General features: G+C 51.0%; 1 protein-coding gene and 1 long non-coding RNA gene across 3 annotated transcripts in view; one reads left to right on the top strand and one right to left on the bottom strand.

Moving 5' to 3' along the window:
* The window catches only part of KAZN (kazrin, periplakin interacting protein), a 1025916-nt gene that overhangs the window by 188772 nt on the left and 818571 nt on the right, over positions 1–18573 (bottom strand). The gene's annotated exons all lie outside the window — the stretch shown is intronic.
* Positions 355–8580, top strand: LOC123387302. The gene is made up of 2 exons (XR_006601671.1): positions 355–413; positions 5936–8580. It is a non-coding gene; the product is annotated as an uncharacterized LOC123387302 (long non-coding RNA).

The raw sequence follows: 18573 nt of genomic DNA, 5'->3' as shown, positions 1-18573 counted from the left end.
TAGAGATCACAAGTAGGCAGAGAGGCAGGCAGAGAGAGAGAGGAAGGGAAGCAGGCTCCCCGCTGAGCAGAGAGCTCAATGTGGGGCTCGATCCCAGGACCCTGGGATCATGACCTGAGCCTAAGGCGGAGGCTTTAACCCACTGAGCCACCAAGGCGCCCCCAGACCCCCACTGCTTACTCTACTACACTGTGTCTGTCTCCCCTGCAAAGTCCTGTAAGGAAGTGGCGATCATACGCCCCGGCTCCTGCCTGCACACCCAAGGTGTGTCTTCCCAACTACCTGTTCTTGGCTTTGTTGCCAAGAACAGGCTTAGCCACATGCTGAGGGCTCCCTCCCCAGCTTGCCCTGTAACAAGCCCACAGCAGTCACTATTGCTGATGCCATCCTGGTTGCTGGCTGCATCTGTGCAGGTAATAAACACGACTATCACAAGATCAGAAACTGGACAGGTAGGACGCCTGCGTGGCTCAGTGGGTTAAGCCTCTGCCTTTGACTCAGGTCATGATCTCAGGGTCCTGGGATCGAGCCCTGCATTGGGCTCTCTGCTCAGCGGGGAGCCTGCTTCCCCCTCTCTCTCTGCCGGCTGCTCTGCCTAGCTGTGATCTCGCTTGCTCTGTCAAATAAATAAATAAAATATTAAAAAAAAAAAAAAAGAAAAGAAACTGGACAGGTGACAACAGAGGTGGGGAGGTGCAGATCAGATTGGGGACAGGAAACCGATACCACTGGCAACTGTGTCAAGCCCCTCCTCACCTCTTTCTTGCCCTTGCCGCTAGCCTCTAGGTCTGTGGGACAGTCAGGCCTGGGCCAAAGCTCTTCCCTTCCAGAAAGGCAGGAAATTTCTGAGTCTGCACTTTAGAAAGAGGGATGGGGTTGAGGGCCACAGGCAGTGGCGTGCTGATAAATGTTTACCAATCAGCTCCGGAGGTGGGGGGGAGCCCTGATTTGTAGTGCTTGCCCATCGCTCCGGTATAACTACTCTCACCGTCATCAAGTCCGGCTGTCGTGAGCCTGGGACAGCTGACTCCAGAGCCCCTTGGGTAGAAAGCCCGGTCGGAGCCTCCTGCCTTCCAAATTACCTGATTTCCAGTATTTGGAGAAGGGAGAGACTGCTTCCTGGAAAGTGGGCCTTTTTATTCAAAACGAAACAAAAACAGAAATTTAAGGACAACGCAAGACAGGCTGACTGACTGGGCTCCAGCCTCCCTGCTTCCCAGTGAATGATAAGCAAATAAACCCATAAAAAGATAAACAGCACTTTCGGCACACTCTCTAGCTCTCCAACGACCATGTGCGCGCATATCTCAAAGCTTTTCTCACTTGGCTTTAAAGCGGAGGAGAATCACCGGGGAGGCCTGCTAGCAGAGGTGGGTCGCTCCGCCTGTAGGCTCCCCGCAGCAGAATGGCAAACATGAACACAAAGCCAAGAGAATCCAGAATCCCAGCTTTCTGACCAGTTTCTTCCCTCTCTCTCCCTTCTCAAGCACCCCCACTCCCCACCCCCAAAGAGGAAGAGTTCAACTGAGAGCCTTCTGGGTAATCGAAAGGAGACCGATCAAAGCGGAAGATGCCAAGATTCTAATCTCATAACAAGCAGGGGTCACGCCGACATTTCTGGGCTAAACCCGGAAAGTTGGGAAAATGGACAAGATTGGTCTTGACGGCTTTTGGTTCTGGCATCCAGGGTGTCAGACGACTTCTGCTTAATTGCTGGGACAGGCGAAGGGACGCTGCTGTCGGCTGCATTCATCAGGTTAACCTTCCATCGCCCCATCTAGGCAGCCAGCTGGTCATTCATGCCAACAACGTTCCCCTGAACGGCCCAAGGTCACCCATGACCTTCACGCTGTTAAACCCAATGGTCAATTTTCCAGCTTCATCTTACTTAACCTCTTCAGCGGCATCTAATAGTTCATCACTCTCTCTTCCTTGACACACCTTGCTTCCGGGACCTCGGGCTCTGCGGGTTCTTTCTAGCTCACACACTCCTGCTCCTTTTCAAGAGCCTTTGCCGGATCCTCTTTCTCCTTCTGACCTCCAGATGTTGCAGGGACCGGACTTCAGTCCACAGGCCTCCTCTCTTCTCTCTCTGTACACACCTGCCTGGTATCATGACCTTAAAAGCCATCCCTATGGTGATGAGTCCCGCATTGATACGAGCAACCCTGGCTGCTCTCTTGAATTCCAAAGTCTTGGAGGATTCACAGACGTCTCAAACGTGACTCCTGATTTGCTCCCACCCCCGCCTTCTCAATGAGGTTTTGCCCGTCTTCCTGCCAGCTCCTCACACATCTCTGAAGGATCCCTGACTTGTGATCTTTTCTTTCTTTCTCCCCCCACCTCTCTTTTTTAAAGAGAGAGTGAGCCAGGGGGCAGGGAGGGGCGTAGGGAGAGAGAGAATCTTAAGCAGTCTCCATGCCCATCACGGAGTCTGACGCGGGGCTCGATCTTTATGACCTTCAGATCACAATCTGAGCCAAAATCAAGAGTCAGACGCTCAACCGACTGAGCCACCCAGGCGGCCTGAATCTACCACTTAGTTCTGTTGGCTCTACCTTCACCTTGGATCCCGAACCCTGCTGCTCTGCACCTGCTCCCTCTGGTTCCACGACCATCACCTCTGCCTGGTTATGCCCCAGCCTCCTTATCTCTTGCCTGCTTCTGCCTTTCCTCCAGAGCATCTATTTTCAACACATCCTCACCATATACCGGATCCCCCACGCCTCCTCTTCTCTAAACCTTCCGCTGGCTTCCCACGTCACTCAGAGGGAACCCAAACCTTCTAACGGCCTTGAAGGACCCCAGCGTCCACTGGCTTCATCTCGGCTCCCACGTCCCGACACGCTGGTCCCGCACCCTCGCCGCCTCCTCTTCTCTCAGCTCATCCCTCAGGTCTGTGCACGGCTCAGCCCCTTACTCCCTTGGTACCTTCTCCAATGTTGTTTCATCAGAGGCCTTCCCCCAACCACCCTTGTGAACTCCGCACCCGCATGGCACTGGGTCCCTTTTCCTGACTATTTTTCTCCACAGAGCTACTGCTACTTGATATTATGTTAGCCCTTTGTCTTCTTGTGTAACATTCGACGCTCCTCTTTAGAATAGAACCTTCATGAAGGTATCTTCATCATTCTATCCTTAGCTGCTAGAACAATGCCAAGTGCACAGTAGGTGGAGAAAGGAATGAAGATGAGTCTGTCCATCCATCCATCCATCCATCCATCCGTCCATGCAATGATTTCTTTTTTTAAGGTACTTTTCTTTGTGTGTGTGTGTATGACAGAGAGGGAGAATGGGTAGAGGGGGAGAGGCAGAGAGAGAAGCAGACTCCCCATTGAGCAGGGAGTTCGATGTGGGACTTGATCATGGGGTGAGCTGAAGGCAGACACTTAACTGATGAGCCACCCAGCTGCCCCCACAATAATTATTTTACTGGGAATCTGTACAGGTTCATGGGAGGTCCAGTATATTAACCCTTCACATATGGAAGGAGATGTCCAGAAATCAGCCTCTTTTGGGGTCTCAGGCCTCCCTGAGATCAGTAGTTACAATAATCGTGAGCACGACACATACGTGTACATGCGGCATCTGGTCCCATCCATGGATCTTTCAGCTGAGGCATGCGATGACTTCACTGCACTTGACAAAGCAATGTCACATTCATCATTCCACTGAATACTTTGTAATTGGACTAGACAACACGGGCCCTACTAGCCACGTGTGACCCTTTACATTCAAATTCAAATTCACTAAAATTAAATAAAATTTAACAATTCAGTGCCTTAGTTGCACTGGTCACGTTTTAAGTGCTCAGCAGCCACATGTGGCTCGTGGCTGCCCTACTGGGCAATGCAGATATGGGGCCCTTTTATCACCGTGGAAGGCTCTTTTGGATAGTGCTCTCATACAACCACGCTAGGAAGCAGTTTTTCCCATTCTGTAGACTGGAAAAGAAACCCAGAGAGGTCCTACAACCAGTGAGAGGCAGGCTTGCCTTGAAGTCTGGCTTACCAACTCCAGGTCTATTTTCCTTCTAAAGCAGGGTGATTTAAGAGCTGGGTCCTCGAAGTCTTGTGTCCTAATTAATTCAGCTTGCGATACGGCAGCAAAGGCATGTGTATCTGCAGATGATGGCCTCTTGCCATGTTATCTGGGTATTATCAACCCCCTTTCTTCTGGCAACAGCAGCCCCCTGTTCCCTGGCTACCTCTCTTTCCCCTTCTCTCCATTCATGAGCCTCAGGTGGGGTGGACCCTCCCCCCACCCCCTGATTCCAGGATGACCGTGTGACTCAACTCTGGCCAATCAGACTACAGTCTCTCCCGCACTAAGTGAATGAGTGAAGTCAGAGAATTAGTAATGTTACACGGCGTCAGGAGACACGCACACAAACACACAAAAACACACACTGCTGACCACGTAGGTGGCTAGGTTCACTGCCGGTGACGTCTTGGGTTCAGACTGGGGCGGTGGGAGAAGGTGCCCAGAAAACATGTTCCTTACTTCCTTGACACAGGTCCACTAATAATGATGGCGTGGCAGGCCCTATTAAGATGGTAATTCGTGATGGATTTCAGTACCGTAACAGACCAGAGCTATCTGCTCTGTTACAGCAGGCCATTCTCCCGCTCCAAGAGAAAGCAGGTCCTCAAGCCCCCATGCCCCAGGGAGACTGGTGTATGAATGGAAAGCAGAGCTTACCTGAAGGCACACTTGCCTCCTTACCTTTTTCCTCAGACAGGAAGCTCAGAGGGAATTAGGCCAGATGAGGGGAAGAGGTGGTGCTTCTGGGGTTGGAGATATGGAACATTCTAGAAGGAGGAAATTGACTAATTCTCCAAGGCTTAGACAGAGAGGGCTATAGGCCTTTTGATAGTGGGAACTTGGGTCTGGTCTCTACCAGCATGGTGACAAGGTAGCACGGCTGAAGAGGGAAGTGGCCTACATGTAGGCACCCCACATCGAAGTTGTGGGTCTGAACCCGGGGCACTGGGGCTCCTAACATCACCAAAGAAACACATAAGTTCAGGCAAGAGTGCTGTCCACCTCCGGGGGTCAGGTGGGCCTGGAAGAAGACCGGGTCAGCTGAGACCACAGTAGATGGAAGATTCCACCATTCTCTGGTCATCAGATGAACTTCCTGGATGACCTTGTGACCTCAGGCAGGTGCAGAGGGACTCGCGGATATGATGAGTCTTAATTTCTCACCACTCCCAGTTGGCCTTGGTCAGAGTTCTTGCACGAGTGTTTGTAGAGTAAGACTCACAGAGATAGTAATGAAAACAACATGACCACAGGGCAACGGGCACCGGGCAGCCCCCACAGCAGCTACGCTGGGTTGAGAGCCAATTGTATGACAACCCTTGTGCTCACACCTCCCTCCACATTTCAGCTCATTAGACATCATCGCAACTCATGAGAGAGTCACATAGTTAGAACCCCATTATACAGATGAAGAAACTGAAGACCAGAAAAGTTATGCCATTGGATCAAAGCCACACAGCAAGTGAGAAACAGAGCTGGGACCCAACCCACAAATCCTATCTTAGCTCCAAAGCCTGTGATCTTTGCTTTTGAGTAGAAGGGACCTCATTTTCCCAGAGTTGAGCCCATGGACCCAACCCTCGGGGGATCTGCCCAGCGGTACCTGAGGAGCTAAGCTAAGTTTCCAGGTTGGGCCCAACCCTGGACAGATTCTGAGGTTTTCCGCAGAGATGAGACTTTGTGTCCTGATCTCAATGGGGAAAAATCTGAACTTGTGTGTTTTCTCACTCCTTTCTCACTCAGCCCTGGAGACTTTGGGATTAATGGCAAAGTAACATGGGGTGGGTATTGGGTGTCTGCAGGAAGGAAATGGCAGAGGGCAGGGGACTGGCATAGCCCAGCAGCCACCGCATGAAGCGAGGCTCTAAATAACGCTGGATTTTTCCAGCAGGTCTGCTTGCTAATTAAAGCCGCTCCTCACAGCCTCTGCGAAATGAAGGCGCCTCACCTGAAAGCCTGTAATTTGCCAACATGAAGAACAGAAGCAAGAACCAACGTCACCCCCAACCACGGCCTCGGGATACCGATTACCGAGACACACAGACATGGCCCTGCTTCCGACCCCCAAAGCCCAATCGGAATGAGTATTTCTCGCCTCGCAATGGAGAGCAGAAGACCCTTTTCCTACGGAGCTGGAAACCGGCCAGGGGCTGTGACATGGGCCAACCCCACGACCGTGTTTGGCTTCACCGACTATGCCATCATAGGTGAAGATATAAAAATTACAGAACTCGTCAAGAGATATTGTCAAGTCCCAGCCACACGTCCTAATGACTCACAAAATGACTAGTCTCCGGCAGCGGTCCGTAATTAGAGCCGCGCTGTGCTGAATATATACACGGAGCCCCAGTGCCAAGCCTCCACCACGAGTCCAGAGACAGCCCCTTAAGTTGTGTTCATGCAGGGAGGCCACGAAAGGTCATGAGCTCCCCCTGATAGGTGAGGAAAAAAGTCCCCAGCAGAGCCAGGAAAACTTGAGACCGTCCAAAACGCAAGTGGTGATTTAAAGAAACACATCGGAAGGGTCCATGCGGGCAGGAAGCGGGGTTGAGTGGGAGTGCCTGCTGGAAGCCAGAATCCTAAAATGAGGCTTTGATCCCAGGCTGCGGCTGGAGCAGGAGTCAGCCTCCACACTCTGTCGGCATGGGCGTTCCCACTTACGAGAACGTTCCAGCCTGTTAGCAGGGACTGGTGAAGGCTGGCTTCCTGTTCTGCGTTTCACGGCCTCCAGCAACAGCACCGGGCTCCTCGAGACGGAGTGGGAGGGAAGGAAGAACAAGGCAGAGAAACTAAGCAGACCAGACACCCCCAAATTCAGTTTTCACTTTCTGGCCCCATTTCTGGGAGGATGTGTGGGAGTGAGACCGGCAGCAGAGCAGTCCAGTGAATCCCCCTGACTGCTCAAGGCTTCTCTGGGGTTTCCCAGGTCATGTGACTCCAGGCTGCCTGGTTGAGAAGCGGCAGTGGTTAGGTATTCACTTCGAGCAGTGCCCCCCACACCCCCACCCCCCAAACCCCCACCCCATGCCAGCATTTAAGATGTCAGCCTCTGCTGTCCATCATCCCAGGTTGGAATCCCAGGTCTGTTCTGTTGCTTCAACTCTCCGAGCCTCAGTTTCCTCATCTATGAAATGGATCCACCTCAGGGAAACTGTGGGATTAGTGCCGGGCACTCAGTGGGAGCCCAACAGATGGAGCAGCAATTAATAACAGCGGTGAAGCCCAGCATTTCTGGGGGGGCGGTCAGTACAGTTCCCCTCCGGTGGCCTTGGAGGAAGCTCTGGCTTTGCTTCTGTGAAGTTCGCTTCTGTCCTTCCTGCACTGAAACGGTCTCTATTTCCCCGTCTGCCTTCCTGAGCACAGTTCAGAACCTTCTGCCCATCTCAGGCTCAGCACGGCAAAGTGAGAACAGAGAGCTAGGCACAAGCCCAACATAGACAGGGCCATGCCAGCTGATCTGTTTGCTACCACCCCTTGCCTCCATGCCCTGGGAGGGGGGGAATGTCTCCCAAGGCCCCAGGCGAGGCTGACCAGAGGGCAGAGTCCTAGCTAGGGCACTGGGCTGGGTGACCACATCACCACGAACAACACAAACACTGTCTCCAGGAGATGGAGACTAGTGGCTCCCCCACTTTGTGGAGCAGGAAACAGGCACAGAAAAGTGAAAGAATCTGCGTGTCTGTGGTCCAGGAAGTGGATGGACATCCCCAGACCCACCATCGGCACGGCGGCTTGAGTCGGTCCCAGGGGAATCAAATGCTCCGAGCTTTCTATTTTGGTCCCCTGGTCAAAGTCAAGTGCGGCTTTTGTCTTCTGTTCCCTTCTCAGCCCACTCACGGCCTTGGTGCAGAATAAATCTCCCTACCCTGGCAGATCGCACAAAACAAGGGATCTTCAAGGGAAGAGGGGGAGGGAGGGAAGGTTGACTCCGAGGCATGTTTCCACGTGCCGCTTGGGCTCAAACCTGGCTGGCTCCCCCGCCCCAGAGGAGGACCTTGGCTCGGCCACGCCAAGCACTGCAGCTGAGGAGACCTGGAGCAAATGAGACTGACCTTGGGATTCAAGAGAAGGGCATCACAAGGTCAAAAGTCCGCAGATGTGGGGCTGGGGGAGTGGCCCTCCTCAGCATCCCGCCTCTGTCTTGTCTTTTCAAATCCAAGTTTACACCGTGGTAATAATGGAATTTTCTGGTGCGCCAAACACAAGAGTTCCCCACCGATGAGGGTCTCCCTGTAGGGAACTTGGTGACTGGAGCCTCAGGCACGTCAGGATGCAGAAGAAGCCGGGCCAGAGACCTTCGGAGGGCTGAAAGGACCCTCTGACTTCTCCGGGCTTCACAATTCTCCAGTTAAGCATTTTCTACGTGTCAACTCAGTGCCAGGCTTGAGGGAGAAAAGGATTATCCCGTGACCATAAATCTTACTCCCCAGGAGCTTCTGGGACAGAGGCAGGGGCTCCCAATTCTAGGGAAATCAAGAGGCTTCCTTCCTGATCGCCTGCTATAGATAAGATAATTCATTAAATACTCATCTGTGAGCAAAGCCCTCACAAAGGAGATGTTTGGGAGGTCTGGAGCACTATGACACAGGGGCCTCAGCCCATGAAGGTGACATGTGTCATTCACCAGGATTTTCAAATGACCCGTGGGCTGGGTCTCGAGGTCTTTAGTTGAAGGGACCACACGGTGCCTTTGGTGGCAAAGTCAGAGAGGGTGGCTGCTGTCTTGTCCCCCACGGTGGAGGTGGGGTCAGAGGTCAAGAGAAGCTCACGGCGCAGCTAGTCGGGGCCAGTAATGTTGCTCACTTCAATGTGTCAGGACGGCAAGGTCAGGGCTCTGGGGGTGTCCAGCCGAAGGTGGCCCCCCTAGTCTGGCAGTCTGGGAAAGCTTCTCGTCTAACCTGAAATCATAAGCACAGGCGACACGTGATTGGGACAAAAGAACCAGGGGCGGGGCCGCTGCAAGAGAGTCCCAGGCAGAGGCGAGAGCCTGCGCAGGGGCACGGAGCCGAGACAGGACCCAACGAGCTTGAGAAATTAGAAGAAGGACACTGTAGTAGTCTCCTTGGGCTTCCATGTCAAAGTGCCGCAAATCAGGGGGCTGGACACACAGAAACTGATTCGCTCCCAGTTCTGGAGGCTGGAGGTCTGAGATCAAGGTGTCGGCAAAGCCACGCTTCCTCCGGAGGCCCGGGGGAGGGTCCTTCCTTGCCTCTGCCAGCTTCCGGGAGTTGCCGGCAATCCTTGGCCTCTCTTGGTTTACAGACACGTCATTCCATACCCCGTCTGTCATCATGTGGCCTTCATCCCTGTATGACTTGACACGGTCTTCTTATAAGGACAGCAGATTCTGCATTAGGACTCACCTGAATCCAATAGGACCTCACCTTGGCTAGTTACAGCCACAAAGACCGTATGTCCAGATAAGGTCACACGCTGAGATTCCAGGTGGACATGAATTTGTACTGGGGCTGGGGTGGGGGGCACTTTTCCACCTAGAAGAGTCTGGAGTGCAAGGAGCAGGGGGCTCTAGGATGGGATTGTGCGTTCAGAGGGAGGCGACGGGCCATCTCTCCAGCTTGGGGGCTCCCTGCGAGAAATTTGCTGGTTGCAATTTCAAGGCTCCTCCGGTGGGGGACGGCTACCTCAGCAGCAGATGGCAGAGATGGGGGTGGGGGAATCAGAAGAAGCCAGGGTGCAAAGATCTTGTTTTAAAATACACCAAATCAGGAAGATCTGTCATCCCTGCTAAGCAGATGCATTGTAGATTCTATTAAAAGCACAAATGAACTTTAGAAGACAGGTCCTAATAAGCAATTCTAATTATCATCTTCATTAGCTACTCCAGTCCCAGGGCGATCTATTTTCATACTGGGAAGACGCTGCATCCACATTTGTCTGGAAAAGTCTGTTCCTCTGGCATCTCCAGACGTGGTGTTGGGTTGGAAGAAGATGTCTCTGACCTTGGGCGGGAGGGATAGGGGTTGGCAAGGTAGAAGCTTCCCCCACCACCCAGAAGCTTTGCCTTCCATGTTGACCAACTTCCCACGGCATGTCAATCCATTTTAGAGGGAAAAGGTCCCATTAAGAAATGGCCCCTTAGGTTTCCTACTTGACCTGACCAGTGATGTGTTTTGGCCTTGCACGGTGCGGGGTGACAACCAGTTCACACGGCTGGGTCCTGATTGGAGCCTTCAACATGGAAAAACTGACCTGCGTCCCAGAACCTGATGGCTGCCTCCTGGGTTGGGCGGTATTATCATCCCAATTCACATATGGGAAGATGGACATGAAGGGGGAGAGAGACAGTGGAAAGTAGTGCCGTGGATGTACGGCTCTTGGCAACCAGAATCCGAGCCCGATCTCTGAGGGCAACGGTGCACCACCTGCCGGACGTGGATGGACGCGGCGGGCTGATGGGGCTGGGGGCGGGTAAGACACATGCGATGCTGGCCTGCCACCCGACTTCTGCCCCCATTTCCACTTCAGGGTCTAGGGCTGTGTCCTGCCCACCTCAATACCCCCTTAGCAAGTCCCCTCTGGGAGCCATTGTTGGGACCGTCCCTTGACGATGTATTTTCAGCCTTTCTCACTTCTCGCTCCTGAACTTGAACAGCTGTCGTGTTAAATTAGATTCCAGCTCGCCTGACACTTCCTAGAAGCTTTGAGCTGGTGGATCGGGGTGGAATCCCCCCCTGTGCTGAGCATCCTGGAAAAAGAAGATTCTGGTCTTCCTGAGTCTGACCAAATTCTCTCCTGACCCCTGTCTGACTTGTAATAGCCATTCGGTAACTGCGTCCTCACTGGGTAGAAAACCGAAATCCCGAGTGAAGCAACGGAGGAGGGAACCAGGCTGCCTTTCAGCTATGCTCTCTCCACCCCCTGCCCCCCCCTGCCCCCCCCACCCCAGCTCTGTGACATCATTTACTGTCCCTGACCACACACACTCTGCATCTCTGTGCCATAGCCTGTTTGGTCTCATTTTCCCGGGTCGCCTGTGTCCTACGTCCACTGAGAAACTCCTATTCATCCTTCAAGGACCAGTTCAAGCTGACCCCCTTATTTTCCCCAAATTTCTCCCAAGAGGGACTCCTCGATGAGTTCATTATTCTTTCCCCCGAGTTCTCGGAGCACTCTGTGTGTACGTACCCAACTTCGTCGCTGAATTTGGGTTGTACTCTGGTTATTGATACAACTGCCTCTCTCTGATGGGTGAGATCCCCAGGGTTAAGACCCGAATCCAGCCCACCGCTCACCCCTGCAAACCTCGTGTTCACTAAAAGTCTTGGAAAATTAAACAAAATTTGAGCTTCACATCTCCAGCAGAGTGAAAGACAGGCAAGGATATCCATGGGGCCCTGTTCTCCACTTCTGCTCAAAGCTGTCTTTGAAACACACACACACACACACCTGTCTTCTGGAACATTCCCGGGGAGGGCAGAGGTTGCAAGCACATCTTGCCCCTCAACGCCGCAGGGCACCAGTGTCCTGCTGAGGGGCAGGGTGTCTGCTGCTGAGGGGGAACTGAGTGCCAGACCAAGGGACAAATTTCTCGCTGGCCTTTCTGGAGCACTAACACAGTGCCAACTTGTCCCTCTTTATGTTCACCAGGTGATGCTTTGGCTGCCCATCAGCTTCACCTGGACAGCAGACAGTGCCCACAGGACTCTGGGTGTACGCTCTTTCAAGACAGACCGAGGCCTCGAAGCCGGCACTCATCACTTGACAGTTTAAAAAAAAAAAAAAAAGGCCTACAAAGACTCAGCTACAGAAAATGTCTCTTCCTGGCATACATAGGACCACAGGAGCACCAGGACCCACCCCCCCAGGAAAAAAAATCTCAGCCTTGTCCATTCCTAGCTGGGCAGATAACTGAACCTCTCTTTCCTCCTCTGTGAAACAGGTGCAACACACAATGTGTCTCGGGTTGACCATGAAGAGTAAAGTAGACGCTGTCCAGACAGGCAATAATTTGAATAATTAGTCACCAATACTGGCCCGTGCCCTGTGCCAGTGATCGATAACCAGAGATACCGGCCCTGTGTCCTGGTTTGCAATGCTGGGCACATCCTCAAATCTTTGTAAAAGGCTCGGTGTCAGCATTTCGTGGAACCTGTGTTCCATGGGGCCCCCCCGGATGATCACTGCTGTTTTTACAAAGTGCTCTGGTCACCATTTGCCAGGAAGCCCGCTCACGTCCTAGGTACACTCGGGGATGCAGATTTAAAAAATTCATTTAAATCATCTTCACCCCTGGCTGATTTTCCCTGTAGCCGGTGGGGAGCCTCCCTGACGTGACTAATCTCTCTTCGTCCCTGGGCTGGGGGTTTGGAAGGCACTGCTGGCAAAAATCAATCCAAAGCAATTAAACTCCTACCCAGTCTGATCAGAACGGAGCTGGATTGATGGGAAGTGAGCTAGAATGGGAAATTCTCATGGGTCTCTGCTCCTGCCCCACCCCACCTCCTCCCGGGGAGCCAGGTGCCTCTGCCCAGGTCCAACACCCCAAAGCGAGACCCCCAAAACTCCTCGTAGAGGGCTTTCCGCAGGCAGACCATCACGAGATCATTCCTCGTTTCCTCTTCTGGGTCCCCGGACACTCGGTTTCTACATTTATTACAGCAATTGTCAAGTTGTATTTTTAATTATGATTTCAGATCTGCATTGCACTCACTCTATTGTTAGATCCTTGAGAGGAGGCCCTGTTTCTTGGTCAAGTTTATAACCTGCTTCTTTCCTGGCCCACCCTGCAGATGCCGATGTCAGTCAGGGTTGTCCATGACAAGTGACAGATAACTCAATCCGGACTGGTTTGAATAAAAAGGAAATTATTGGCTCATGTAACTGGAAAGCGTAGGGAGAGTTCTCCACTCAGATACAGGTTTGCCAAGGAGCTCAAACGATACCACTCTTCAGCCTTTCTCTCTGCATTCCTGGCTCCCCTCGTTGGGTTGGTTCCCTGCTCAGATGGGCTCCCTTCCTCCTGGCGACAAGAAGGCTGCCAGCAGCTCCTGCCTCATGTTCTCCCTTGGTCAAGTGCACATGGGTAAGCACGCATCTCTAGTCCAGTGGTATCAGTAAAAGCCTCATCGCGTGTCTCTAGCTCTTCCTGGGTCAAGTTCCCACGGTGGAACTAAACCGTGTGGCCTGGAGACTGCACTGTTCAAGACTGGCGTGAACCGTGCCTGAACGAAATGGATTAGGAGTGGGGTGATGCCTTGGCAGAAGGTCCGAGCAGCAGGTGGTGAGTGCACAGAACAGCCAAGGTCTCCTGTAGCACCCAAAGATGTCACAAACGGCAGAGTGGCAACTGGATCTTCGATCAGAACTCCTATGGCTGACGGACAATCATACCTCACTGCTATTCTGTCCTGCTCTTTTGTATTATTACAGGACAGGAATTCTGTCTTCAGTTGCTCTCCTCGAAGTCCTTCTGGGAGGAAAGGCCTTGCAAACCCCGGAGAGCTAAGTGAAGGCAAAACAACCCTCTTAGCAGCCTGGATCTGATAAAAAGTAATTATTTTCAGGACCAACCCCAGTGCCAATGCAGACAGATGCTTCATTAACTAGATCCAGCTTCTTCCAATAATTTATTTTAGGCCTAGTGAAAAAATTACTTTATGGTTGCAGCTGATAAACTTTGTTTCACTTGGCTATATTCTGAAGACACAATTAAGGAACTCGATTTGACATACTGTGTGTTGGGCACAGAGTATGTGTCTGTGTGTGAAGTTATATGTGTAGATACAAAGCAGGAAACACCTGTATTCTTTCAAATGCCCATGGATGGTTAACAAAACTTGGCTACATACTGGACCACAAAGAAAATCTTAATAAATCTGGGAACAGAGTGTACCGGCCTCTCTCCATGACCACAATGGCAGAAAGAAAAGGAAACATTTTACTTAAAAAGGCACATTCAGCTACATCTGCACCATAGGTGTGCAAGAGATAGAGCACCTCTGGCCCCCAGGAGCAGAGGTTTTGCTCTCCTTTGCAATGGCTGCTGAGGACACCACCATGCCCTCCCTAACCACCACCATGCCTTCCCTAACCTAACCTTGGCCAGCAGGTCTGACTGCCCCGGATCCTGTGCCAGGAAAGTGACGGCTGGGGGCGGGGGAACACCCAGGCGAAGCTTTGAGGCAGAACGGTCCGCCACCTCATCCTACTCACTTTTTCTTATTGATGTCTGATGGTTGATACAAGAGGTCTAGGGAGATTTGGTGAGGATAGAAGGAGAAATGGCCAGAAAGCTTGAGACACACAGAAAAGCCTAGAAGGACAAAATAATCCTGCCTTCTTTATTAGTTCAAGCAACTGATCCTGGCTATGACAGAGAAAAGACAATGGCAGATCCTTATCTGCCTATCCTGGCGGTCTTCTGATATCAGCCTATCCTGATGGTCTTAAAACACTAGAAGGACATTCTAATGAAACTCAGAGTCGGTGGGCGATAATCGGACCTGGGATGAGATCAGGGTTAAATTAAGCAGTGAATGAGGGAAGTTAAAGATTAAAGAGTTCTACACCTCTCCTCCATACTTCTCAGGAAGGATTGAGGTGGATTTTCCAAAAAGCATACAGTCATGCAGATAGTGGTTCAGACTTGAGAAGGGAAAAAGCATGAGATTTACAACCGGCTCCGTGGGATCTTGGGGGAAGTCCTCTACCTCTGCTTTCTCGCCTGTGGAACGGGGTTCATAATAGCTCCTGTGCCTCACGCGCTTGTCAGAAGATAAAACAGGCTACTGCACGAAGAGTGCTTGGTACAGACCCTGCTCTGAACACTTACTAGAGCTGGCCTGGAAATCTCCCTCTGGACACCAGAGTGACCATAGCCAAGAAGGAAATAGGATTAGCTATAGGATTCCGCATTCATGGGCTCAAACTAAACCCATTACTTAAAATTACAGCTCTTATTATGCTGACTTGAGAAAGACTTAAAATTTTATCTCACGGATCTTCATAGGATGTGCTGCATAAGTGTCTACAATGACATCTTTCCAGCAAATTCCCCCGCGGGTTCCAGAGGCTGTTCCATGAAGCGTCTCTGTTCGAGCCAATGGAATGAGGCAAATATAGGTTTTTGGGTATCTTTCAATCTTTCTCTAAATTTGTAGCTTTCTCAAGGATGTTGTCTTCAATTCTAGTTAATATTGCCAATACTTACTTGTTTCCATGGAGATCTGTTTTTAAGGGGGAAGCAGAACTCAGAGGAAAACTGGTACATACATGGTCCCAGTAGCATTATTCACAGTGGCTCAAAACTGGACCAAAAATGCCCCAATGTCCATCAATGAATGAACGGATAAACAAAATGCAACACAGCCACATCACACAATATGATTTCTGTCATCAGAAAGGAATTAAGTCCTGACACGAGCTACAGTGTGGATAAGCCTTGAAAACGTAATGCTAAGTGAAAGAAGCCAGTCACAAAAGATCAATATTGTATGATTCCGTTTAAGAGAAATTTCCAGAAGAGGCAAATTTACAGAGCTAGAAAGTCGAGTAGCATTTGCCTGGGGCTGTCCACTTCAAGTGCGTGGCTTTTATGGGATGTGAATTATATCTCAATAAAAAGATTATAATAAGAAAAAAAGTGGGCCAGCCCTGCCGTCAGTCACTCATTCAGGGACTCTAGATTGAAACATCTAGGATGGTTTCTCCCAGATGATGAACCAAACAGCCCAAAGGGAAATCAAGTGACAAAACATTTCAAAAGGTTTTGTTGGCAGAAAGTCACCGACATGCTAATGAATCCATGGGCCTCTCAAGATGGCAAAAAAAGCTGGGTCCCAGAGAACCCAAGGGTCCCCCATCCCAATCACCTTCACCCCAGTTTTTAGAGTCCCACAAGCCCCCAGCTGGGTGGCTGTGGCTCTGTCCGCAGGATTAGGGACAGGATTAGAACTGCTTCTTGGGGTCTGTGCCCTTTGTGAAGATGTTTCCTGCATTCCCACGGTGCTCGCCCACTTGACCCTGAATGCTGGTGATACAAATGGCAGTGACCTCGAGGTCAGACACGGTGCTGAGTGCTTGACATTCATGATCTCGTTTTATCCTCCTGATACCCTCCGAAGGAGGCAGTGAGGCTGCTGTTTTGCAAAGAAGATACACGCGGCTCAGAGAAGTCACGTGACCTGGGCAAGGTCTTGACCCAGTCTCACTGGGCTCTTGAACCTACGCTCTTTTCCTTCACGTCTGCTTGGTCCTCTTCACTCTCTTGAGTTCTAACCCAAATCTCTCCTGTGCATTCAAGCCCATTGCCCCCTGCTCCCCACCCTGCTCCGAGTACAAACTGGTGTCCTCTACAGAGAGCCCCATAGGTGGCTGAAGGTAGCTTCCGAAGTCTCTCATAGGCTTTTTGGGTTCATGAAGCAGCTCCCATTCACTCACCTCCCAAGGAGAAGCACTGAAGGAGAAGAACAGATCTGAGTTGCTGTGGAGTCGTAAAAGTCTCTGACGGAGCCCACAACAGCCCCACAACTCGTATATACTCATATTCATCCCGGAAGAATGGGCACAATGGCTCTTGTCATTATGAGAATCATTCGAGATGTAAGAAACATGGAAAGTGGAAGTTCCTTCAGAGAGCTTGGAATCCACAGAAGCGGGGACTATGTACTCTTCACGTTTACTTAGTGGACGCATGTGGGGAGAGCTCTTCCCCCACACCCTTTCCCCTCTCTGCACTCCTTCCCAGCTGGCACGGCCATTATCCCTACAAGAGCCAAGAGCTGCAAATGCCTCAGCGGCGTGTATCTGCCTCGGATTTCACAGCGCAGACCCTCGAGATAACTACTACATAACTTAAACCCGAGACCCAAGGATGTAAGTCGTATCATTGCCAATCTGCCATATTCCAACGGTGCATTGCAATTACTGACGCGCTCCTTGTCAGTAACATAAGTAGGAAATGTACCATCGTTTTGGTGGCTTATTGAATAATCAATCCCTCAACTGAGCTGCTTTGACAAGCAGCAGTGGGAGCAGCCCCTCCCTCTTTTCAAAGGGGGGGAAACATGCTTCCTCTTCTCTTTACTCCGGAAACCTCTATTCTAATTGCACGAGCAAACTGGTGGCTTGGTGCTCTGGGGGGGACCTCAAAAGTGGTTCCAGAATCTAACCCTGTCATTCACTAGGTGTACTTGGGCAAGTCTGGCCAGAGCATCAGGATTTCCCTGTGGAAAGCAGGATCATTCCTTCTTTCCCGGGTGGGGTGAGGTGCCAGTTCTACTTCAAGGGTATCTGGTTCCCTTCTGGGCGTGGCCATGGCCAAGGAAGACCCTATGGCATCTCCCTCAGGTCAGGGGCACTGGCCTGGTTGACCAGAATGCCACAAGACCGTGCCAGTCCTCCATCTCAGTGTGAGACTACACCTGGTCATTTGGGCAATGGAGTAGTCAATGGATCAGACGAGGAGCATGGACTTCTTAGGGGGGAGTTTTGCGGGTGTGGAGGGAGGTGTCGGGCAGGGCTGCGGGTTGTTGAAAAAAATCAGAAGAGATAGCCATTTAGCCTTTAGGGGAGGTGCAAGTTCATTTAGAAACTCTCCTTATCAGTAGGGCTGGGAAAGGAGAATTCCACCCAGAACAATAGGCAACAGATAAAAATAACTAGTGTAGCAGGGAGACAGATATTAAGGCAAGGAACTCGAGAGGGGAACTGTTCTATTCTGAAAGTCATCATCAGTTTCGCAGGTGGGAAACAGGCTGCTAAGGGCCTTGCTAAATTCTTGAGTCACATTTCCTGGACCCCTGATCACAGGGCTAAATTAAAAACAACAGTCGCCTCCCCGCTGCCCACCTCCTCCGTGTTTCTGAGCTCAGCTCCCAGAATCATTCCACCTGAGTGCCATTCCCAAGTGATGGACAAGTATGCCTTTCCCACCCTGAACTGGACCTTACATTTAATGGGGCAGATGCTTCCTTGTCTTCTCCCCCTTCTCTCCCCTTCTCTTCCCCACCCCTTCCCTTTCCTCTCTTCTGCATCTAGGAGAGGTAAGTCATTACTAAAAGGAAAACTCCAACATGCAAGAGGCTTCCAGAAAATATGGGGGACACTGTCTTCAAGCACCATGGTAGCCTACTAGACAACATGTAGGCTCAATAAATATTTGTTGGGCACAGATATGGACCCACAACTCTATGGTCCAATAATCTTCGACAAAGCAGGAAAAAATATCCAGTAGAAAAAAGACAGTCTCTTCAATAAATGGTCCTTGGAAAATTGGACAGCTATGTATAGAAGGATGAAACTCGACTATTCTCTTACACCATACACAAAGACAAACTCGAAATGGATAAAAGACCTCAACGTGAGGCAGGGATCTATCAAAATTCTAGGGGAGAACCTAGGCAGTAACCTCTTCGACACTGGCCACAGCAACTTCTTCCAAAGACATGTCTCCAAAGCCAAAGGAAACAAAAGCGAAAGTGAACTTTGGGGGCTTCATCAAGATCAAAAGCTTCTGCACAGCAAAGGAAACAGTCAACAAAACAAAGAGGTAACCCACGGAATGGGAGA

This window comes from Mustela putorius, unplaced genomic scaffold (assembly GCF_011764305.1).
Source record: "Mustela putorius furo isolate JIRA1106 unplaced genomic scaffold, ASM1176430v1.1 tig00003853_pilon_pilon_pilon, whole genome shotgun sequence".
Lineage (NCBI taxonomy): Eukaryota > Metazoa > Chordata > Mammalia > Carnivora > Mustelidae > Mustela > Mustela putorius.
The sequence above is the reverse complement of the archived record's forward strand: the minus strand, read 5'-3'. Positions and strand labels throughout refer to the sequence as shown.